Here is a 23,630-nt window from a genome sequence, read left to right as displayed (position 1 = left end):
AACAAACAGAAACAAAAGAAGTTAAACACAGTGCTGTGATAATCAGCGGTAGAGTGACCATCCATCTCTCTGTACGTGTGCGCTGATGGAACAGCATTCGAACGTACAGCAAAACATATTTAAAGAGACATGTACCTGAATAACGTTAAACATTGCGTGGCCGTTACATACTGTACTTCAGTATTCATGTGTGAAGCACACATAACTGCATATAGGTGCATCTCAATAAATTAGAATGTCATGGAAAAGTTCATTTATTTCAGTAATTTAGCTCAAATTGTGAAACTCGTGTATTAAATAAATTCAATATGTATTTATTTTTGCCAATAAAAGCCTTTAAAACTTATATGCTTATCACTGTTTTTCAGTACACCATAGAAAAGTGGAAAAATAATCTACAAATAATGAAGCAGCAAACTTTGCAAAACACAAAATTTATGACGCTGCTAAAACTTTTGGCCATGACTGTACTACAATGCATTGCAGACGTGATGGGCTGTGTTTGTCTTGCTGTAAGCCAGGCTATTGGAGGAGAGAGTGTCATAAGGCAAGATCTGGAGTGTTCCTGGTATGCATCTGAGCCAGGGGCAGTAGCCATTAAACTAACTGACCTGCATATGGAGAGGGTAGCCTAGTAGCTGATTAACATGCAGATAGATGTTCTACTGATGAAACATGAAGAAAATAAACAATGACCACGACCATATATCGTTTTATCTGTGCTCTTCAAGCCATATCGCGTATAAAGTTTAAAATGCAATGCTAATCGATATAGCCTTTATCACTGTATATAATAATATAAAGTGACATGATTTTCTGCCTCATTCTGTTTAATGAAACCATGTCAGACTACAATAATACGTTATTTCAAAGACTCGACTGATGTTGTCAAGTGAATTTGGACTTAAACATATCATTATACTGTCATTATATATATATATATATATATATATATATATATATATATATATATATATATATATATATATATATATATATATATAAATGGACAACAAATCTTTCCTTGTGTTTTCACGGTAACCAAGTATCAATATAGGCTAATATACAAAGCCAGTAAGCCTTACTTAACAATCAAATTCATTCTGCGTATTGTATTACATGTGGACTCTGATTGGACGGTGTAGAGGTACTCATGTTTATGTAATGATCTGTTTAAATGAAGATATCTCCAAATACATTCTCACTATTTCTTTATGTGGTTGAAGATATCTCCAAATGAACAGGGAGTCATAGTTATTCTGTTTTTGATTATTGCAGTAGTGACTGGTATCTATTTAAATATTACTCTTAAGGCATTCATTAGATACTAGTACTTTTAGATACTGGTACTTATTCATTAGATACCAGTACTTATTTAATAGATATTAGTAGGTTATTAATTAGGTAGTTGTACTTATTTTATTAGACACTAGTTTCTTTTGTAATTACTACTAGTAACTTTTTCTTATCTTACTAGTCAGATCTGCTGTTTTACTCGACTTATGTTATGACTAGTCCAAATGGGCTACAGTAGAGTTCAATTAAAAAATCATACTAGTAACATTTCGAATAAGTACTAGTATATAATAAATGTGTACTAGTATCTATTGAATAACTACTAGTATCTATTTAATAGGTACTAGTATCTAATGAATGAGTACTAGTACCTAATGAATAAGTACTAGTATCTAATAAATAAGTACTAAGTATCTAAAAAATATAAGTACTAGTATGTAATGGACAAGTACTAGTTTCTAATAATAAGTACTAGTATCTAATGAATAGGTACTAGTGTCTATACTAGTATCTAATGAATGGGTACTAGTATCTAAAAAATATGTAATTGTACCTAATGAATAAATACTAGTACATAAAAATTAAGCACTATTCACTAGTGGAATACATACTAGTTAAAACTGAATAGTTGATATCTCAATGATGGATCCCCATAGAAGTCAATGGCAAAATTTAAATTTGTAACTAGTAACAATATCAAAGTTACTAGTCACGTACTGAAATAAGTACTAGTATCTAATGAATAAGTACTAGTTTCTACATGAATAAATACTAGTATCTCATGAATAAATACTAGTACTTAGAGAAAGAAACAGCATTTTCGGATGCTTGAAGAAAATGTAATCACTAAAGACAAACAGCTGAGTGAGCAAGTTTGTCCCCTATTAGGTGTGGGGGTCATCAAATGCACCCGCTAAGTGCATGTATGAAGTGGAGATAGTGTACAGTGTTCAGTGTATCATTCCCCATCCTCGTGGACCCAGGGCAGAAAATTGATCTCATTCTTGGATCTAACTTCATAAATTACTTATGCATGAAATGAAAAGCAGTGATGCTTATTTGAGAGTGACTGCTCAGAGCTGTGACCCATCATTGTTCCCTGATGCTTCTCAATTTCCTGATATGATGGCAGGATTGACGAGATGGCACAGCACCGAAACCCCTAGCAAGATTGGGACTGTGAAGCTGACACAGGCTGTAACACTCCTGGCGAAACATTAGTATCTTGTATGGGGCAGACTTCTGAAAAACACCCCTATGTCCCCAGGAAGCACAGTGTGGTCAAACCCACATCTACAAAGCGCTGATGGATATATCCCCACCTCTCCGATCAGCCGTGTGACTCTGAGAGAGTAATTTCAAGCTAGCTGATGTTTTCGCCCTGTGTGGCCGTTGAAGATTTCACAGTTTCCAGGACACCAATCAGGTTGAGTGAAAGGATCAATAGTTATAGCGGGTCCTGAATCAAGACAGTCCTCAGATCTTGAAAAAGAAACTTGTGGAAGCGTGCCTGAAAGATATGGGCTGGTCAAGCAGAGAGCAGCGGCTGCTATGGACCCTCTGATCTTGGATGCAGTGTCTGGCAGAGGAGGAGTGATCCTGGTGTCAAGTATTCTGCGTATTGTATTACATGTGGACTCTGATTGGACGGTGTAGAGGTACTCATGTTTATGTAATGATCTGTTTAAATGAAGATATCTCCAAATACATTCTCACTATTTCTTTATGTGGTTGAAGATATCTCCAAATGAACAGGGGAGTAATAGTTATTCTGTTTTTTGATTATTGCAGTAGTGACTGGTATCTATTTAAATATTACTCTTAAGCATTCATTAGATACTAGTACTTTTAGATACTGGTACTTATTCATTAGATACCAGTACTTATTTAATAGATATTAGTAGTTATTAATTAGGTAGTTGTACTTATTTATTAGACACTAGTTTCTTTTGTAATTACTACTAGTAACTTTTCTTATCTTACTAGTCAGATCTGCTGTTTTACTCGACTTATGTTATGACTAGTCCAAATGGCTACAGTAGAGTTCAATTAAAAAATCATACTAGTAACATTTCGAATAAGTACTAGTATATAATAAATGTGTACTAGTATCTATTGAATAACTACTAGTATCTATTTAATAGGTACTAGTATCTAATGAATGAGTACTAGTACCTAATGAATAAGTACTAGTATCTAATAAATAAATACTAGTATCTAAAAAATAAGTACTAGTATCTAATGGACAAGTACTATTATCTAATAATAAGTACTAGTATCTAATGAATAAGTACTAGTGTCTATTAATAGGTAGTAGTATCTAATGAATGAGTAATAGTATCTAAAAAATACATACTAGTACCTAATGAATAATTACTAGTACATAAAAATTAAGTACTTGTCACTAGTGAAATACATACTAGTCAAAACTGAACAGTTGATATCTCAATGAAGGATCCCCATAGAAGTCAATAGCAAAAATTTAAATTTGTAACTAGTAACAATATAAAAGTTACTAGTCACTACTGAAATAAGTACTAGTATCTAATGAATAAGTACTAGTATCTAATGAATAAATACTAGTATCTCATGAATAAATACTAGTACTTCGAGAAAGAAACAGCATTTCGGATGCTTGAAGAAAATGTAATCACTAAAGACAAACAGCTGAGTGAGCAAGTTGTCCCCTATTAGGTGTGGGGGTCATCAAATGCACCCTAAGTGCATGTATGAAGTGGAGATAGTGTACAGTGTTCAGTGTATCATTCCCCATCCTCGTGGACCCAGGGCAGAAAATTGATCTCATTCTTGGATCTAACGTCATAAATTACCTCATGCATGAAATGAAAAGCAGTGATGCTTATTTGAGAGTGACTGCTCAGAGCTGTGACCCATCATTGTTCCCTGATGCTTCTCAATTTCCTGATATGATGGCAGGATTGACGAGATGGCACAGCACCGAAACCCCTAGCAAGATTGGGACTGTGAAGGCTGACACAGGCTGTAACACTCCTGGCGAAACATTAGTATCTTGTATGGGGCAGACTTCTGAAAAACAACCCTATGTCCCCAGGAAGCACAGTGTGGTCAAACCCACATCTACAAAGCGCTGATGGATATATCCCCACCTCTCCGATCAGCCTGTGACTCTGAAGAGTAATTTCAAGCTAGCTGATGTTTCGCCCTGTGTGGCCGTTGAAGATTTCACAGTTTTCCAGGACACCAATCAGGTTGAGTGAAAGGATCAAGTAATAGCTTATCCTGAATCAAGATCCTCAGATCTTGAGAAGAAACTTGTGGAAGCGTGCCTGAAAGATATGGCTGGTCAAGCAGAGAGCAGCGGCTGCTATGGACCCTTGAGCTTGGATGCAGTGTCTGGCAGAGGAGGAGTGATCCTGGGGTCGGCAGATTGGCCGGAGGATCCGGGAAAAAAAAAAAACCAGTATAGGTCTCCTTATTTGGACGGGAAATGTTGAGTCTGTGATGTAATGGCAAAAGGTGCAAACTGAATGCTGGAAAACTGTCAAGGAAAAGAGTTAAGTATGCTGTGTATATATACACATCTCTTGTCCTGTTAACTGGGTTGTTTACTGATTGTGCTCCTCTCGTATTAATTAGGTTAATTATTTGAACGTGCTCCTCCCGAACTTTGTTAATAAAACATCATTTCAAAATGAACAAATTGTTCAAGAATGACCCATCACTAGAAGTTTGGGATTACTATGATCAAAATGATTTTACTAGTGATGGGAAACCGAGGCTTTCTGAACCGTTTGAGGCTTTCATGAAACTGTGCCGAAAAACAGTTCACTACTTTTTAACACACTGCGTAACACAGTGCGTTGTCCTAATTAATTCAGCCTAAAAATCATTTAATGGATTTGAATATTAGAAATGTGTAAGTGTGTTGTGTAAACCAGGTTAAAGAGATGGGTCTGTAATCTAGATTTAAACTGACAGAGTGTGTCTGCCTCCCGAACAATGTTAGGTAGGTTAGGTAGGTTATTCCAGAGTTTGGGCGCTAACTTAGGAAAAGGATCTGCTGCCCACAGTTGATTTTACTATTCTAGGCATTATCAAATTGCCAGAATTTTGAGAACGCAGCGGACGTGGAGGAAACAATGACTTTCAACGTGGCTTTCAAAGGAAAGATTGCTATCAAATAGCACACCTTTTGTAAAAGAACCACCTCTCTCTGTAACTTGGCATTTTCAATTTGAATTACATTCTTTACTTCCTCTAATTGTATTAATTCAAGATGATTTTCACTGAAATCACTTTTTTTGTCTTTTGGTCTTTGGGGGCTCTGAGTATTGAGCTTGATCTTGTGCCTGAGCTACTCCATCGCTGATGCGTTTATAAGTTCCGCATTATCAAACCAACAATGTCCAGGGCAAAGAAATGTGAAAATGAAATGCAGCTAACATACTTTTGTGGGACGAGGTCGGTGACTTCAGCTGGACGACAGTGGAATTGTTGTCGAATGGGTTGCGCAATGGGGTTATCAGTTGCGGAATCATCTGCATTGATGAGATAACAGCTAACAGCGTGTTTCCTGGTGATATCTCCCAAGGGTAACATGTAAAGTGTGAAAAATAATGGCCCTAGTACTGAGCCTTGAGGTACTCCATACTACACTTGTGATCGATATGATACCTCTTCATTTAATGCTACAAATTGATGGTGGTCATATAAGTACGATTTGAACCACGCTAATGCACTTCCAATAATGGCAACAAAGTTTTATAGTCTATTCAAAAGAATGTTGTGGTCAATAGTGTCAAATGCAACGCTAAGATCTAATAGCACTAATAGAGAGATACAACCATGATCAGATGATAAGAGCAGGTCATTTGTAACTCTAATTAGAGCAGTCTCAGTACTATGATACGGTCTAAATCCTGACTGGAAATCCTCACATATAACATTTTTCTCTAGAAGGAATATAATTGTGAGAATACTACCTTTAATAGTATCTTGGACAGAAAAGGGAGATTTGAAATCGGTCTGTAAAATCGGTCTATAAAGAAGACAGAGGTTTGTAGCAGATCAGTCACTTTTCATTTGCAATTAAAACTCGAGTTATTTGTAATATCAGGGATGTGAACTAATTAGATCAGGTTTGAAAAAGTTGATAATGTAACCCACAATTAAATATATATATATATATATATATATATATATATATATATATATATATATATATATATATATATATATATATATATATATATATATATTATGTGCCTCAAAATATTATCTTTTGTATATTTTCTTATAAAATGGCAACATTTTATGTAAAACATGTATTTCTAATCTTTAATTATGGAAATAACATGTAAAATATGCCATGTGCTATTTAGTGGATGATATCTGTCACCTGGTGGAAAACAAATGCACTTTAAAAAACTCTTTGGATCTACACAAATCATGCAAATGATCTATTTTGAATTCAAAATGTTTTTACTTAAAGGTGACAAGTTTGTATCCCCTGAATATTCAGTTGTTAATGTCCCTTTGTTATATAGTACATCTGTTGTACCCAGTGGTCGAATTGTAAAAAAAAATTCAGGGGGGATGGTGTGGTCAATTTCTTAGTAGTTTGGGTTCGTCCCATTGCTAATTTTACACAATAAGTACAAAATTTGTCTTAAAAGGTTTTTATTTAATGAAAAAATTTGCCTTATTAAACAAACCATTATTTTTAAGCCTTTATTTTAGGCCTGGAATTCACTTTTTTTTGCTGAATGTGTTTTTGTGCTGGCACCTTGGCTGGTTTAGAACTGTCATGGATAAATAAAGATGACAATCAAACCAGATTAAAAACAGATAAATTCAAGGAATGAAACACCACACTGCTCTACACTGTTGTATAAAATTATTAGCATAGGCCTATGTATGTGCTAATTTTCAGAAAAGTACATTGCTTGTGCAATGAATATAAAAACAAACTCATTCATGGGTATTTTTTTCTTTCATTGCTTGAATTATAAGGGCATTCTGACTGCATTCTAATTGGCTTCATCGTGCAGTGACTGCTTCTGGGCTCTCAAGATGTGTTTTTTGTTTGTTTTTTTGCAACGTCAGTGACATACTCTTCAATTGTCTCTCAGTCCCTCACAGTCACATACTGCACAATGACATTATGTCAGGGGAATGTCTTTAAATTCTAATCAAGGAAAAATCATACCTTTTCTGTTGTCTTCCTTTTAAAGAACTTTGTGCACTTGAACCTTTTTGCATGAAAAATTATGGAAACTTGCTTCAGCTTGTGGCAGATTGTTACAATACCGAGTTCTGATTGGCCAATCGCCGTTATTTAGTTCGTGAATTATCATAAGTAGAAAATTTTAACATTTAATCTGCACAATTAATTTTACATAATACACAACATTATTAATCTAAAGGGGAAGATTGGGGGGATGGTAGTTTCACAGGGGGGATGCTTTTTGTCATTTTTTTTCCACCAGAGGGATGCCATTCCCCCGTATCTCCCCTCAATTCGAGCCCTGATTGTACCTAGTATTACTGTGACAAAATTGAGCAGCTGTAACAGTGGAATTTGTATTTGTAAAGAATATTTCAGTAATGTCATCAAGAAAATATTTTTGGAGTTGCAAGCTTGTATTTTGTTTCTTTCTCTGTCACAAACACAACAAAACCTTCTCAAAATCTTCATTGCAGGTGCATAAATCCTAGTCTACAAATCACAAATTAAGAAATTCACAGGCTCAGTTATACCTGATTTATGCAGGGCTGTATTTAATTTTGGTCATCTTTTTAATTCTTTTTTCCTGAAATGTGTGTTTATTAGAACTGGATATATTTTAGGCATGGGCCGATTACCAGTTTCAAGGTATACCGCGATTTGAACATTTCACGGTTTCAAAACCACTAATATTACACTAATAGAGTAATACTGACCCCTCCTCCTCCTGTTGGTGTGAGCAAGAGGTCAGTCACGTGTGTGTAGGATGGCCGAACTTAAGGAGCTGTCCCCGGAACTTAAGGCCCAGGTACACTTCACATTCAGCGTTCCTTTCTGTCTCGTGCACAGCTGCGTCCGCACAGCTTTCAAAAGTATATTCAACCGCAGATGAGCGTGGACAGATGAGCTCAACACATGCGCACTACCACGGGGTGCGCGGCTGTCCGCGAGGCCTCTTGATGATGAAAATAACGTAATGCCGACGGTGCGTGGATGGCCGAAGTATACTTTGGCCTTAATACAATCGACAACCGGCCCTTTTTTGCCTTATTGCAACTCTCTGTTCTGGACTTACACAAACTGCGTTGCAATGCAATCATTTTCCAAAATGTAATTTATGTGAAAATATGAATTCTGTTAATGCCCGTTAAAACAGGCCAGAGACGCTGAAGACTGATGCACAGAGTAAAATACTGTAGCAGGCAGATCACTCACTGTTCATGATGCACGAATTATTGGAACAAAATCCTCAATATTGATTTGGGGTTTTATATGAATGTGTTTCTGAGGGGAGCTGACTGTCTTCTGAAAAGTTTACGTGGTATTTTCTTTTCATCTCGTCTCTGTATAGTTCATATTAAAGCAGTGTTTCAGTGCAGCACAGCTATTTACAGTGGTTACCAAGGAAACGCTGTATCTGGTCTGTATCTGGTGTTCCAGAGGCGCCTCCTGCTGTCAGAGAGTAAATATGCATCTCATTCAGAGCTTCTGATGTTTGTTTCGTTCAGGCATGTAGTATAATTTCACAAAGCTTGTCAGAACATTCTGTTTTTGCTTCAAATTGGGCTATTATTAAATCAAATAATGTGTATGATTATTATTATATAACTAAAATATATGAAATTATATAAATGATATGTATATGAATTATATTACTAAAATTAAATAAATGTAATTACAGATTTTGGTTAAATACAGTTGTCAGTCTTTATTTTTCTTTCTTTTTTTTTTCTTTTTAGGAAAAAAATCAAAGAAAAAATTAATTAATTCTACTGTTTTTAATGTTCTGTATGTTGCTCAAAAACAAAATATATTGTGTCCAGAGGAAGAAAATATTTTTTTTTTTTTACCCAGTCATTTAAAAATAACACATTTCAGAGCTGTAACAACAATACCATGATACCGTGAAACCGTGATATTTTTGCTTAAGGTTATCATACCGTCAAAATCTCATACCGGCCCATGCCTAACATATTTACAGACTTAATTAGAATTTAACTGTGGTATTTATAGATAAGATCATGGTAGAATGACCTGCCTATCTCAATTCGAGCAGCTGACTCTTCAGCCATTTTCCAAAAACATCTAAAGACACATTTTTTCATCAGCACCTGATCAATTAATACTAGCGCTTACCTTTTCTATTCCATTCAATTCATTTCTATAATTTGTTAAATAAATAAATAAATTAATAAAAACTTATGTGTACTGTGCTAGACTAACTGAGACCTAACCTGACATTCTTGGTCAGAATTAATGGCACCCTTAGTAAATATGATCAAAGGAGCCTGTAAAAATAAATCATCTCGGTTATATATAGTAACCCTTGTTCCCTGAAGGAGGGAACCGACGAAATGGGATATCGCTTCGATATCGAAATGGGATATCGCTTCGATATACCAATCTACTTGGAGTGTAAACTAAACGAATCAATGCGCATTGGCATGCAATTATTGCATCCAGCTGCAGCTGATCACAGCATGAGTATGAAAAGGCAGCAGGTGCCATGCATACCAGGTTTTCGCTGAGGAGCCTAGATGGTGACCCAGCCGCTCACTGGTGGTAAAGCAGCCATGGCGATGGGACGTGACGTCTCCATTCCCTCCTTCAGGGAACAAAGGTTACCATACATAACCCAGATGTTCCCTTTCAGTCGGTCACTCTCGATGTCACGTAGGTGACCAACGAATTTGAATTCCTACCAAAGCGCCATGGATGCTGCTCCTTTCAGTGCTCTGTGTGAGCCACTTGCGCCCCTTTTTAGTGTAGCCCAGGGCTCGCAACAAGAAGTTCCACTCACCATTGTCAAAGCAATACCCACTCAGTGACATTGGATAACACTGGGAAAACATACCCATTCCAGTTGAAGCAGGGATGCTGCGGAAGCTTCATCCTCCCTGGAGGAGGTCTCGGGAGCAAATACGCATATGAACATCTGTTAAGTCTGCCGGGGAAAAACGGGTTCTAATGCTGCGTTCACACCAAACGCGAATAGAGCGTGTGGCGCGAATGATTTCAATGTTAAGTCAATGTAAAGACGCGTTTATGTGCGTCTGGAGGTCTTGCAGCGCGAATGAGTTGTTTGGCGTGGCGCGGTAGACGCGAATTCACCTCATTAGCGCGTCTAGTTCACGTGAATTGAGCGTCCGGTGCTTTTTGTGCATTTACGCGTTTGACACAAATTTGCGTCTGACGCCCGAGTTGAAAAATTTGAACTTTGGCGTCAATTCGCGCTACGTTAACCAATCAGGAGCCTGCTTGCTGCTGTGGTGGCAGGCCCGCCCAGAGTCACTCATTCAACATGGAGGAACGACTGATATTGTCAGTGAGCAGTCACCAGGAGCTATATGACACAAGTTCATATTTCTATAGAGACAGGATTAAAAAGGACCTCCTTGGAAGAGTGTCGGTGAGGAGATTGGGCAACCTGGTAAGTTGTAAATACACATTTCACTTTTGAGTCACGTAGACGTTTATCGACCCGCGGCCTTCCCGCCGTTTTTTACAACTATGTTCCCTCTAATATGATGAATGCTCGATCAACATCAGCCATATTGCAAACAGACAACTGCCTAGCACTTGCCCCTCCTACAAGAAGCAGATTTAGCCTCGGACGCATGTCACTTTCGCTTCAAACGCTTGCTTTTTTTTAATGGATTCAAAATGTTCAAGCAGCAAACTAGACGCGGTAGACACGAATTTGACTCTATTCACGTTTGGTGTGAACGCAGCATAAGGCTATACCGTGGACTTCTCTAGAATCTCAAGAATTCAGTGAGTGAAGGCCTGGCGCCGGATGCTCTGCCACGTCTGGCTGCCGAGGGGATGGAGGAGTTCAACAGGGTCTACGATGGACTCTCTGGAGAGGTTTTAGCAAGCAGACACTAACCGGGGCCTCTCAGTGCCACTACCCATTTGAGGTAAGAACACAGGAGGATACCAGCTCCATACGAAGGCTATAGAATCTAGCAAACGTGTTGGGGGTCGCCTAAGCCATAGCTCTACAAATATCTGTCAGCGAGGCGCCACGGGCCAGCACCCAGGAGGATGCAATACTTTTAGTTGAGTGCACTCGCAACCTGAATGGGCAGGGCACACCCTGTGCCTGATTGTGATGGCATCCACTATCCAGTGGGCCATCCTCTGCTTAGAGACGTCATTCCCCTTCTGCCGGCCTCCATAACAGACAAAGAGCTGGTCTGAGGTCCTAAAGCAAAAGTCCTTGTGTCCAGTCTACATAGCATCTAAGGTCTCGGACAGGACAAAGCAAAGCTAGGGCTGGGTCTGCCTCCTCTGGGGGCATCGCTTGCAGGTTCACCACGTGATCCCTGAAAGGACTAGTGGGAACCTTGGGCACATATCCGGGCCAGGGCCTCAGGATTACCTGGGAGTCAGCCGGCCCAAACTCTAGGCACGAATCGTCGACCGAAAATGCATGCAGGTCCTCTACCCTCTTGATGGGGGCCTGTGCAAGCAGGAGCAGAGTTTTCAATTAAAGAAACTTTAGCTCGACTGAATGCGAAGGCTCAAATGGGCCCTGCTGTAGTGATTTAAGCACTAGAGACAGGTCCCAGGAGTGTATGGAGGGGGACCGGTAAGGATTCAACCTCCTGGTCCCTCTAAGGAACCTGATGACCAGGTCATGCTTACCCAACGACTTCCCTTCTATGGGGTCATGGTACGCAGCAACCTGGACTTTGAGGTTTGAGGGAGACAGCCTTCACTCCAGCCCTTGCCGCAGGGCTGTGGCGTTAACTGCAAGTCAGTCACGTGTTAAAATCATTCGCGAAACTACCGTCAGGTAATACAAAGAGACAGATTGCGAAATGAATGTAATTGTAAAATGTTGGTTTGTTAATGGAGATGAAAGAAGGAAGTAAAACAACAATAACATTATAATATAACATTGTAACATCCTTAAAAAACATTAGAAAATTTACAGTGAGTTAATTTCAAAACGTGGGATAGTCTTATGCTCATTTCGGTTCATTCTTGGTTTAAAAAAAAAAGTCTTCAGGTTCCATATACAGAGCGAAATGAGAACGGTCTAGCATTTAGAAATAATTCTTATTAACTCTGTTTTTATTCTTGATTTTTCTAACTGCTAACAGTATGAATTTTCTAATTATGCCATATGTGTGACCAAAAATTGAGTATTTTCTGTTTCAGCTGTTTGATCGCGCTGGTGCCTCACGCGCACATATTCATTGGAAACAGTGCAGCCGTTCACCGTGTCATCCGGCGCGAGGAGCAGTTTCTCTTTGGCATATTTTTGTTCATTATGATTTTTTTCCATCGAATACTGAAACGCGTGAACTACAAAACCTATTTTCAATTGGGCAACATCATGAATATGGAAACGTTTGGATTTCTCCAGAATGAGAAAGCCCAACCTTACCTTATGTTTCCTTTAAATTATTATTATTATTATTATTATATTTTTAACTAAGCATCATATACTGCAATTATATTTATCCATTAGAATTATACATTTTTAATTATTGTTCTGTTCTGATAAATTTGTTAAATGTAAAGGATTTGTTGTAAAGTGAGGGGAGCTAAAAATATCCTGTTGGCGCCTATAACATTATTAGGCCTGCCGTTATTATTTCTGAATGTAATAAAATGCATCCTATACATGACTTTTGTTTTTCTCTCACAAAAAAAACAAAAAAAAAAAACATTAAAAAAACAAAAATAGTCAACAAATCAATTAAAAAAATTTTCTTACGGTTTAAAAAAAAATTACATTATACTGTATACTTAGGAACAGAGTATGCGCTATGTTGTGAACTATTTACAAGTTTTGTGTATGGTTTTATCCAGTTTTTTTTTTTTTTTTTTTTTTTTCATTGCATCTGAAAATGACTTTGTGCATCACATTCACTTTGTGCGCTCTGTGCAGAACCTGCCTCCCGCGTTGCTCAGCTGTGGACGATTTAAAAATGTTTGATATAAAGGTTGCTGTTCCATTTTATAAAGGAATTGTTCATTTAAAAAAGAAAAAAATCTAATTATATTGTTAGTTTTATGCTAACATGCAATCAAGGTCTTCGGATACTATATAAGATACAAGTTCATTTAGGCTATTTAACATGCACTGTGACATTTTACCGTTTCAACTTAAAAACTCATTGACATTTTAAAGTCAGTTTAATAGTATTGAAATCCAAGTTGAATCTAGTATAAAAAGGTTTTAATTGCTTAAATTATTTCTATGAATTAATAATATGTTAGCATGACTTTTTCATCATATCATTCATATTTGTTTTGCTTCAACAATTTATGTAGGCTACAATTATTCTAAAAAACATAAAATAAAATAAAATAAAATAAAATAAAATAATGTCATAAAAAAAAAACATTGGCATAAGTAAATTTTACCATTATAGAATTGGGGTAGTAATTTAGGAGGTGAAAATACTATGAAATTACAAACGGCATGGGATTTTAAAGCATAATGTTACGTCCATAGGGACATAAGTTATTCTGTCTTGTATGATTTAATTAACAATTGGGTTTACAGTGTGTGTGTGTGTGTGTGTGTGTGTGTGTGTGTGTGTGTGTGTAGACTGTGATCTTGTTTCTTTTACTCCTCCTGCTCTCTCTGCTTGGCAGGTTATTGAGTGCCACCTGACTCCTGTTTTGAGCTTGTTAGCTGGAGTATAAAGGAACCCCCAGGAGCTGCAGTCCAGGGAGAGAGGCTGAGGTGTTCCATCTTTGCAACTGCCATCTTCCAGTTCCAGTGTTGTGATTTAAGCTATTGTTTAAATTCTTGTCTACCTAAGTGTTGGTTTATTGCTTTACCTATAGTGTTAAAGTGAAGTTATTGAGACTAGCAGAGTGTCTAAGTTTTTTAACTGTTTAAGTGGAAGTGGAATATTTTTCTTAGGGAGGTAGATGTCATTTATTTTAGAAATTACCCTTTTTCTCCTGTGTTTGAGTTAGAAAGGAAGTCAGGGAAGTATCTCTGTGTTTTTTTTTTCTTTTCTTTTGATAGGTAAGTTAATACTTAAAACCTTAATTAGAGGAACCTTTTGTTTATTGTTTTGGCCTTTCCCCTGCTGAAGCCTTACGTATTTTTTTTTTCCATTCTGTTAAATAAAATACCTCTGTTTGTTTGCTCAGACTGGTGTTACTGAGCTTTCTTGTGTGTCAGCCCTGGAACTTGGAGACGGCAGTTCTCTCAGTCTCTCCCCACCGTTTATTTGTTACACCCCTTTCACCCCTAGACCTTTTCTTTTAAAAGGGGTACGTAACAATAACAACTGAAGGTCTATGAAATGTTAGTCAATAAAGCATTTTTTTTAAACAATGGCACTTAAAGTTTTCAACTAAAATATTATTTCAAACATATAGCCTGTGAATAAACAAAAAACATACTTTTCAATGAAAGAACACTTAGAGAGTGTAGGCTGCTTCTGGTGTTTGGATTTGTACTTCAACATAATGAGGTCCAAGTTTAAGAATAGCCTACACTAGGGTTTTGTTTTTTTTACTCTCTATTTAACAGCATGAACTTACAATGAAATATGTCTTCCTTCAGGTAGATTGAATGTTTTTCTGCCTTGCTAAATGTTGGGCTCATGATCAATAAGTTGAATTCGCCTCAAATTGATCTTGTAAAATCAAAACTTGCTAACGGTGAACCTGGGTGCAGTTAGCACAAGTCGCTCGCTGTGAAGTGGGAGCAGCTGACGGAGGATTTCGGTTGGTCTTAAAGTGAGAATGTTGACATTTTGCATATAAATCCATGCAGCCTAGCTCACTAAAATAGACCACTTTTAATGCTTCGATGCAAAGTAAACCACAAAATAATAAAAAAAATATAAAAAAAAATTCAAAGACGGCGCCGGCCAAGGAGCCGTTTAGTCCATGTCAGTTTTTTTATTCGGCAAAACTTAAGCCCTTTTGACATTTTGCCTGACGTGGCTATATTAAAAAAAAATTCGCCTCCCAAGACAACTCATTATGGACCCTCTCAAACCTGCGCTTGCAAGGCTAACATGGCGGAATTTTGCTTTAAGCCCTGAAGTCCAGCTGCTTGCAGCGCTAAGGTTTTTTGCTACAGTGACTAAACTAATGGATTAGAAACCTAGAAATTCTTTTTCCTCATCAGAGGCTTCTTGAAACAGGTCAAGGAGTTTTTACAGACATGTGCTGTACAGACATTTTCTCCAGTGTCTTCAAGGGCTATTTCATAGTTCAGAGGACCCAGGTGCTTCAGAATACGGTAAGGTCCCTTCCACTTCAGTGCTAGTTTTGCACTAAAATGATGTTGTGCACTAGACTGTGGGAAGTTACGTAACCATACCTGAGCCTTGCTTTTAAATGTTAAATCTTTCCTATTTTTGTTGTAATTTCTCAGTTGATACGGTCATACGGTTTTCTTTGGCTTGGGATTGTAAGTAATGAAGATGCTGGACCAGCGTCTGGGGTTAAATTAGCCCCATGGAGCATCTTGTCCATTGGACCTTGAAGTTTTCTGCCAAGCTGTAGCTCTGCTGGCGACAGTCCAGTGGTTTCTTGTACAGCTGAATTTAAAGAAAACCAGAATTCAGGTAAGAACTGGTCCCATTTGTGGTGGTTGTCATCCACGTATGCTGCCATCATACTTTTGAGAGTACGATTCACTCGTTCAGTTATGTTAGTTTGTGGATGATATGCGGTAGTTAATTTAGGAGTAATACTCCAATTTCCACACAGCTCTCTGAAGACAGATGAGACAAACTGCACGCCCTTGTCTGAGAGGATGAAATCTGGTACACCCCATTGAGTCAGGATTTCTTTTCTGAAGATAGAGGCAACATTCTGGGCAGTGGATTTACGCATGGGGAACAACTCAACCCATCGAGAATAATTATCAACAAACACAAGCAGGTACTCATTTTGGTTTGTACTTCTTGATAGTGGGCCCATGATGTCAACTCCTAGCATTTGGTTTGGCTGATTGGTAGTGGTTTGCTGCACTTTTCCAGCAGGTTTTTGATTGTCATGTTTTATTATTTCACACAGGTTTTCACATGACATTTCACGTCAGACTACATGCCTGGCCAGAATGCTACTTCTTGGAGTCGTTTGTATGTTTTGTAGATTCCTCTATGGCCACTAAGAGGACTGGAGTGGTAGACAGGGCCGAAGACTACTGGGTACATACACTCTGTAGTGCATCTGGTTATTTGGTAGGTACGTTTTCTGGTATAATTTGTCCTCAACAACTTCATATTGGTCCATCAAACTTGCACGGTTCTCTGCAACTGCTTGCAATAATTTTGTAACCTCAGAGTCTTTGTGCTGTTCCTCCCACAGGACAATATCTGACAATGGCATGTCTGACTCCTTGGCTTTGTTATTGGGGTCCATTGCTACCTGCCAATAGCCACTGTTGAGGTCAAAAGTGAAGAAAATAGCTGCTCCAGAGAGTGACTCCAGGATTTCTCTGATGTTTGGAAGAGGGTAAGCATCACTTTCAGTTACAGAATTAACCTTTCTGTAGTCCACACAGAATCTAAGTTTGCCATCCTTTTTGGGTACCAAGACCACTGGGGAGGCCCAACCAGAGTGGGATGGCTCAACAATTCCTTGCATCAACATTTCATCAAGCTGTTCCTCCATGGAAAGTTGCTTAACAGCGGACAAACGGTATGGTTTTTGTCTAATGGGTACCTGACACGTGGTATATTTTCAGGATGTGGAGCAACTGTTGTTTACCATCTGGAGGTAAATGAGCTTCATTCACTGCATTTTCGATTATCATTTTTCGTCCATATGGTCAGATTGTTGTATTAGCAGTTGAGGGGATGGAGGTGGAACAGAACTCAACAGGGACATATTCTGTGTGGATTTCTTCTGTTGCAGGTATTCAGATTGTGGACTCACAATTGGCACACTGTCATTACCTGGTTGAAAGGGGTACTCTTTTGCAGGGGCAAACTTGAAAGAATATTTTTGATCTGTGACATTAAGTTGCATTCCACTGAAGAAAATAAAGTCCAAGGACCCCAGGACTACAGCATAGGCGAGGGCTTGTGATGACAGAACAGCAGCAGGTATAGTGAAATCTTGGTCATGGAGTTGTATGGTGGTATTCATCCATCCTAATGGAATCTCTGCTTCTCCATTTGCCAGATAAAGAGGACCACGAGACCATGGATGGAGCTGATCTGGTGACGTGAGCTGTTTCATGAAATTTTCATGAATGAGTGTGTAACTTGCCCCAGTATCAACAATGGCTTTTCCAGTCCATGCAGCAATGCTAACGGGAACAACCACCTGCTGAGGTATTGTCATCTGTGCATTAAGGTTTGTGGAGGTAGAGGCTTTCTTGCTTTTAGTTGGAGGCTTCTGCATTTCTGTAGCAGTAACTGATTTGTTAGAAAACTGACCCCTTGTCTAAAGAGATAAATAGGGATGTTTGCTGCTGGTAAATTGGTGTGCAGATGACTAAGGGGGCCGTGGAGGGATATAGTGTGGACACTTGACTGGAGGATGCTGTCCTCTGCATCTTCAACACTGAACTGGGATTTTCTCAACAGGTTGGTTTGATGAGGGTCTGGGTGATGTCGGTGGATGCTTAGGGCCCATTCGACCTTCATATTGAAGCTGTTGCTCATAATCTTTTTCCAGTTGGTGTCCTAACTTGACTAATTCCTCTATAGTACTCACCCGATTACGCAATTGGCTGGCAAGGTAAGGCTTGATGTTCTTAAGTATCATCTTAACAATTTCACCTTCAGTTAGATCTGCCTTCCATCTTTTACAAAGTGCTCTGTAAGAGAACGCAAAGTCTCTAATATATTCTTTCTCACTTTGAATTTTTGTTCTGACTCGTTCAGCCAGTTCATCATCATAATCTTCCGACAAGAACGCAGAAATGAATGCAGCCTCAAACTCACTCCACATGGATATGCTGGAACGTCTGACCTCCCACCAGTCACGAGCAGTTCCATGTAGTACAGAATGTGGCCAAGATATCTGCATTAGTGAGGGGATGAAGGGCCAAGAAATCTTGACATTTGGTTAATTACAGTAGGGGGTCTGTGTTGTCTGATGGTCTACCAAAAGTGGGAAAAGTTAATTTAATATGATCACTTTTTACTATAGGTGTGGGAAGAGAGGTTGAAGAAGTTGAAGGTATTGTTGGAGTAGACCCAGATGGCGGAATTGAAGTAATGGTGGTGCTGGGAATTTGTGGTGCCAATTTTTGTTGTTCGTCAATTTGATTTTTTTAGATCCTGAAATCCTTTCTTCATCTCTTTTCTCAACCCCTTTACACATGTGGATAACTGGTTGTTTTGAGTGACAAATTGCTGAAATTCTATAGTAATGTGATCATGGCTTGTTTGAAATCTGTGTTGAACAGCTTTGATGTCCAGCTGAACTTCTGACTGGAGTTGATCCACCATGAAATGCATTTCTGACACCAAGGTAGATTCCATCTTTTGGAGTTCAGCTGTAATCATTTGCTTCATAGCTTTAATCAACTTGTCCATTTTAGATTCTTCTTGGTTGTTTGGTAGTGGTCAGCAGACTGAAGACTTGACTCTCTTGTTATCCTCAACTTCAGGTCAGCGAGTTGATTTTTGTTTTGGGAAGAAGTGGCTTTCATTTCTTGGGTAAGATCATTCACTGTTTTTTCTTGTCTTTTCATGAAGTCAAATAAATTTTCCCAGTTCCCTTGTACCTGCGAAGTATACTTTTGAATTTCTCTTCCAGGAGTTGGTAGAACATTGGGTAGGTCATGCTGTGCGCTTGAAAGAGATCCTCCTTCGGATGATGTGCATAGTTGCATGTTATCCACTGGTGGTGCCCAGGTGAGAGTTTGCACCGGAGTGCTGCCAGCCAGAACAGGAGAATCCATTAGCATACGGGACACAGGATGCATGGGGCTGAATGGAATTGGGGTGTTATTCACTGCAGAGACACCAGGTGGAGCTACTGGTGGCATCAGAAGTTGCACTGCTGGTGGCCATACAGGAGTTGAGATGTCTGGAGGTGACTCCATTTCTATAAAAGTGGATGGGGAAAGAGGGGGAGTCGCCATATGTGTTGTGCTTGTGTGGGTGAAAGAAATGTTGTGCAGAATCAATAAATGTAGATCAGTAATTGTGTATGTGTCAGTATTTTCTTACACCAGTTTACACCAAATAAGCGATTTACAATTTTTCAGAAATGGCTAGGTAAAATATAATATCCCCCAAGACAACAAGTAGTTAACAACTCTACTTAACCAATTAACGTCCACAGACACAGTTTGTACAAGTTCCACAAAAACTTTAAATCTTTTACCATAGACAAAACAGCCTGGTTAATTAAAACATTTCAATTCAAGTGTTCAATAAATCACAATCACTTTCAAAACTTTCACAACTCAAATGTTCACACAAACGCACACACACACGCACACACACACACAAAATTAAGCTTTTCCCAATTAATAACACTCCCGTAATCAAAAGCACAGAATTTCCAAAAACAGTTTTCTTTTAAGGTTAAAAAAAAAAAAAAAAAACTTAACCCTAAACAATGTACCATAAGGTTTCAATAATTCCCCAACAAAACAATTCACAAATAAATGTTCAGGTCTTCAAGTTTTCAGGTTTTCAGGTCCCTGTTCGGGTGCCACTCTCGAAAATGTTCCTTAAAAGAGTTTATTTATGCTAGGGCGGCCCTAGCATAAATAAACTCTTTTAAAGAACATTTTCGGGCGCCAGACAAGATTAATCCTGTCAAAAATTTTAAGTTAACCCAGGATAGCCAAAAAAAAAAAAAAAAAATACCTTTTACAATAATAAAAACCGTCCAAGGAATAATTCACAAGGGAAATGTATTCCATATTCTCCATGAGAAAAAAACTTGTTTGAAAAAGGTCATCAAAAAAAAAAAAAGAAAAGAAAAGAAACAGTTCAAAACTTTATTTCATGTCACATGTGAAACTGAGATACTGTATGTGAAGAAAACCGTGTCATTCTATTATTTTCCACAGTGGCAGTTTCACGTCCAAGTTCATTTATAAATTAGTACGGGTTCCCGGTTTGTGTTCGTTCTCGAACCGTTCTGTGCATTTCCACTGTTGAAAAGGTTTTTTCTGGGCCAGAACTGACTTATTTCATATTTATTGACCAGTATCCAGAAAACTACGTTAGTATATCATCATAAACACAGCCGTTTTTGTCTTAAGTGAACATCAACAGATGAGAAAGAAAACATGTAAGGTATTTTTAGATCTGCGTGCGTTCTGTGTTAAAGAGACAGCAGCCTATATAAGTGCTGCCTGTAATTAATATTAATCAAAGAACAAAAGAAAATCATTCACTGATCTTGACTGAATATTTGATACATTTAATTAATTTTTATTTATGAAAAGAAAACTATGCAGTTATTTTAAACTTTTAATTACAGTTTCTGTACCTGAAATTTTGTTCAGTTATATTTATTTATATTGCTAATTGACTTGTTTGTTCCTCTTTTATTACTGACTGTTTACTTGTCTTTAACACTTTAATATTTGAATTTTATATTAATCTAGTTGTTTTTGCTGTGGCATATTTTTTTAAAGCATAGGCAAAATTCCTCTTGCAGTGGCTGCTGATTTTTGCTCGTGTTATTCAGCTGCAACATAATGCTTTGTAAAAAGACACAGAATAAATATTTGAGAACTAAATGTTTGACTTATTTTTATTTTTTTATATTGGATTTTTTATCTTATTGGAATCAAAACTAGGAATCGATAAGAATCAGAATCGATAAGCAGAATCGGAATCGATAAAATTCAAACGATACCCAACCCTAACCTTGAAAGTATTATAATTATTTTTATTTATTTATTTATTTACAATAGGGAAATTAGATTGGCTGTACTCCTCAGGCTACTTGCAAAATAGTAAAAACCGAAATGATAAAGAATCGTGACAAAATCATGAATTGTGATATTCCTGAATAAAATGGTGATATTATATTTTTGCCATATCGCCACCCCTAACATTTGCTACAACTGTTTGGCCTATGCTACAAAACTTTTAACCTCTGTAGCACCAGTGGTACGTGCAAAAAAAGTTAACATACAGCCCTGTTATTATGATTATATTCTAATTTGAGTGTAATATAGACTGAAACACTATATCACAACTAAAAAGGGGGTTGAGTCCCCTTTAAATCTCATGCTCAAGTCAATTCACCAGCTTTTTTGTTTGTTTAGTTTCACATTCAACCAGTGTTGGAACTCTTAATTTTAAACTCTCAAAGAGCACCAGATAGATGAATTTAACTTTAAAATGTACAAAATTTGTATTGTATGCCCCCAGTGCTTTTCACACTGCACTCAATCCTGGGTTATCATCGTTCTAAACCCCGCTTTTAACCCCGGGTAAAGAAAAGTTTCACACCTGTAATTTTAACCACTTTTTACCCGGGGTTATGAAACCCTGCTCCAGAGCAGGGTAAGCACCACATTTAGTAGAATCTTTATATTACTATCACTCGCTGCTGTTTAAAGTGATAAAATATAACTTAAATCCCACCATATTTCTGATATTATCTATCAGTCTAATCTGATTAATTTGATCATTCACTTTTATTTTAAATCCGCGAGTGCAGTGCACCTGCATCGCGTTAGCACTCATTAGCTTGTCATTAGCCTTTCCATTTGTGCCTATCGCTGTTTTCTTTTCTCCTCTCCTCTCTCTCGCTTCTCTCTCTCTCCGGTTCCTCAAACAACTGTGGTAAGAATCTTTCATCAAGCATGGTGAGTAATGGCTTCTCCTGCTATTGTTATTTGCACTGCTTGCCACATGTATAGTTTATCTACAATATCTCTGTCGGTGATGAGGGATTCACATGTGATAAATGCAGGGAAATAGTTAGGCTGACAGAGAAGATTTCAGAATTAGAGACACGCATCCAAACTTTAATTGAGGACAGTAAGAATGTGAGGGCTCTAGATACGGCTTTGGATGCGTCTAGCTCAGGGAGTCCTGTACATTGTTCGGTTCCGGTAACAGGGCCTATGCAGCAGGGCAACTGGGTGACTGTGAGGCAGCATAGTCATGGGTCTAAACACCACTCTTCTGTTCCGATCAAAACATTAAACAGGTTCTCCCCACTCAGTGATGCACCCACTGAGAAACCTGATGAAAGTGCTCTAGTTATTGGCGATTCTATTGTACGGAATGTGAAAATAGAGACACCAGCCACCATAGTCCAATAGCCATGTTTCCACTGTCGGGCTTAAAGCGGGCGTGCTAGTGCGTGCCAGGGCCAGTCGCGTTTCCACTGTCACTTCCGGGGCTTGATCGTGCTTCGTCGGGGCTTCCTCGGGGCCAATGGCTCTGGTTTTTTGGCCCGACGAAAACCTTGGGCCAAAGCGGGCCAGCTGGGGCTAGAGGAGTGGTTATGAACAAAGGCGGAGTTTCTTCGCGTCTGGAGAGTGTCAGCGCCGTTAATTTCAGAAAGATTACCGCTATAACATCAACATTAAAAACTTTTAAAAAATAAGCTGAGCTCAAAACTCACTTTCAGCCAGCAGCGAGTGTTTGAAATAACGCAATCCAATGTGGATTATAATCATCATAAAAGGCAGAAATATTTATAAGCGATGTAAAAGACTATGCACGCTAAACATTAACGTTACCATAATAAACATGGTAAATGCAACCACTTGGAGAAATCAGACGTCAGCTTCTTATTCTCTATCACAATTGTGTATTTATTTAGTAACATATTTTATCTGTCATAAGTTTTGTCTCGACGCATAGCATGTCATCAAAATATAATAATGATTTTTGTTCGGGAGCTTTTATAAAAATAGAGTTATTATCATTCATTCTAAATGTGACGTATATAGGCTACTGTGGCTACAAATAAACAGAAACAGACTCGACTGAATAAGCAGGCTATTTTCATAAGCGTTAAAAATAAATAAATAAAATAGAAATACATTTATTTCTGTGTGATTAATTTTGAGTCCTTAAATTGATTAATTATGCTCAATGTATCACTTATAGTAAAACATTGATGCTTTTGAATTTGAATATTTAACAAAGCATGCAAACAAAAGGCCGCTTTTATCATGTTCGTTTTGTGATCGCGCTAGTTCCAGTTACTTATTTCTCATTAGTTTTCTGATAAC

At 37.9% G+C, this 23,630-nt stretch overlaps 2 long non-coding RNA genes across 2 annotated transcripts; both read left to right on the top strand.

Annotated features, from left to right (window-relative positions):
• The first annotated feature begins 15,621 nt into the window (after nt 1-15,621).
• Nucleotides 15,622-17,490, top strand: LOC109076757. Its single transcript, XR_002015471.2, has 6 exons — nt 15,622-15,737; nt 15,873-16,065; nt 16,211-16,384; nt 16,520-16,686; nt 16,814-16,960; nt 17,043-17,490. It is a non-coding gene; the product is annotated as an uncharacterized LOC109076757 (long non-coding RNA).
• A 74-nt stretch (nt 17,491-17,564) lies between these two features.
• LOC109103714 lies at nt 17,565-20,711 on the top strand. Its single transcript, XR_002020077.2, has 3 exons — nt 17,565-18,931; nt 19,002-19,119; nt 19,220-20,711. It is a non-coding gene; the product is annotated as an uncharacterized LOC109103714 (long non-coding RNA).
• The last annotated feature ends 2,919 nt before the right edge of the window (nt 20,712-23,630 follow it).

The sequence above is a fragment of the Cyprinus carpio genome, chromosome B18, assembly GCF_018340385.1.
Source record: "Cyprinus carpio isolate SPL01 chromosome B18, ASM1834038v1, whole genome shotgun sequence".
Taxonomy (NCBI): Eukaryota; Metazoa; Chordata; class Actinopteri; order Cypriniformes; family Cyprinidae; genus Cyprinus; species Cyprinus carpio.
This window is presented reverse-complemented; position numbering and strand designations above follow the sequence as displayed.